Source organism: Etheostoma spectabile, unplaced genomic scaffold, assembly GCF_008692095.1.
Source record: "Etheostoma spectabile isolate EspeVRDwgs_2016 unplaced genomic scaffold, UIUC_Espe_1.0 scaffold00001008, whole genome shotgun sequence".
Classification (NCBI taxonomy): domain Eukaryota; kingdom Metazoa; phylum Chordata; class Actinopteri; order Perciformes; family Percidae; genus Etheostoma; species Etheostoma spectabile.
Genome location: NW_022602676.1, coordinates 16,084 through 18,132, shown reverse-complemented (window position 1 = coordinate 18,132; position 2,049 = coordinate 16,084). Strand labels below are relative to the sequence as shown.

Sequence of the window (2,049 nt, the reverse complement as noted above, 5' to 3'; positions counted from 1 at the left end):
ACAATAACTGGAGAGCATCCAATTAAACATGGGCGACTTCCAGTATGTCAATAATGAAGACAGGGATGTTTGGACATATTACAGATGAATTTTTATTTTTATTTAACCTTTATTTAACCAGGTACAATCCCACTGAGCTACAGTAACTCTTCTTCCAGGGAGTCCTGGCAAGACAGGTGGCAATAAGTTTCATAATACATAAAAGTCAGGACAATGGTTCCATACTACACCACGAATCTCTATGGATACTACAACACAAACAAGACATTACAGTTAACTTAAGCTAATGCAGACATCCAACTTAAAATCAGGTTCCACTGAGATTTGAACTCAGATAACTGGATTCAGAGTCCAGAGTGCTAACCATTACACCATGGAACCTTTAAAAGTGTTGCAAGGGTTTGCTAGACAGTTTCTTTCATAATATCCACATGTGTGCTATTAAAGGCACACAACAATCACAATGAAGATGAAAAAAAAAACAAATTGGCCAACTTAAGTCATTTAGTTAGCTAATTTTTCAGAGGATGTTAAGAACAGGTTTTGAAGGACTGGCCACAGACAGTGAATACAGCAGTAGATATGTCTACTGTGTACAAACACATGGTAACTTCACATGTGTTGACAATAAAGATGCTCACAAAATGCTGTACTTACCATTGAGTTTTTTGCGCACATTCATTTCCGCTTAAATACAAAGAATTGCTAAGTTCTTTATTCCCAATATCATGTCTCAGACATTAGTTCCAGATGAAAACACTAATTGTCAGAAGTGGGATTTGAACCCACGCCTCCAATGGAGACTAAGACCCGAAGGCAGCGCCTTGGACTGCCCGGCCATCCTGACTGATCCAACAGCTGATCAGTAGGACCTGTCTCCACTATACGGCCCAGTTTAATCTCCGTAAATTTTACGGAAATCCTGCAAACAGCTATGTTGACTGTTTATTTGTGTGGATTTTAAAATCTATCTGTCAACCCCATCTTGCCCGTACTGGATGGAATGATGTCAATTTGCGCTTTTTATCTGTTATACATAACAACCTGGATGCAACAAAGAACCCTTTTCTCCTGTTTTGTACACAACCCAAAGTTTTACTTTCACCGAATCCTTCAGTTAAATCACAGTCAGTAACTTTACATGTGTTGACAACACATGCACTGTGTCCAAACCTTTCTGTGTAAAAAAATATCAAACTCAGACATTAGTTCCAAATGAAACAATTATTGTCAGAAGTGGGATTTGAACCCACGCCCCCAGTGGAGACTGCAACCTGAACCGAGCGCCTTGGACCGCTCGGCCATCCTGACTGATCCAACAAAGATTCAGTAGGACCTGTCTCAAAAATGATAATATAGTGAATGAAACATGTCATGATACAGTAGGTTCTCAGTCATCCATGTCATAGTTAACAAGGGAAGGTTTCTCAACTGTCAGCCCAAATATATGGAGACATGGAGACATGGAAGAAAGTCACCAGGGTGGCAATGTGCTTGACAATGGCAATACATTGCACGGGATGTGAAGGCAATGTGCAATACAGGCCAAATCCTATGGTGGGAATCAAGATCCACCAATGTTTCTGTCCACAATGTCCACCTGAATCCAGAAATGTCCCTGCCAGATGGGAAATAGACTGACAATTGGGTCAACATTGTGCAATTATCTTCAAAATGTCCAACTGAGTCCACAAATAAACCTGCCAGATGGGAAATAAACTGATAACTGTCTTCATGGTCTAAATGTGTCATATATTGCCGTACAATTCCCACAATGAGTCCAGATGTGTCCGTTTTGGTTCTTGATCCATGCTATTACCCCAAAAGTGCACAACTGGGCCAAGGGACATTGGACTTGGTAAAAGGTCCTCCGCAGAAGTTTTGTCTCTTATCCAAGAGACTTCTTTAGTTGTTTTTTACACAGAAAGGGTTTGACACAGTGCCCACTCCCCCACCCATATCTGACAGTTGAAAGCTGTGGGGAAAGAGGGGTTCCAAAGCTAATAGACCATTCAACAAGCAATTCTGATGCACTATACTGGCCCATTC

General features: G+C 40.8%; 1 non-coding gene across 1 annotated transcript; it reads right to left on the bottom strand.

Moving 5' to 3' along the window:
• Window positions 1-309: 309 nt before the first annotated feature.
• On the bottom strand, window positions 310-381 carry trnaq-cug (transfer RNA glutamine (anticodon CUG)). Its single transcript has one exon. It is a non-coding gene; the product is annotated as a tRNA-Gln (tRNA).
• Between the last annotated feature and the right edge of the window lie 1,668 nt (window positions 382-2,049).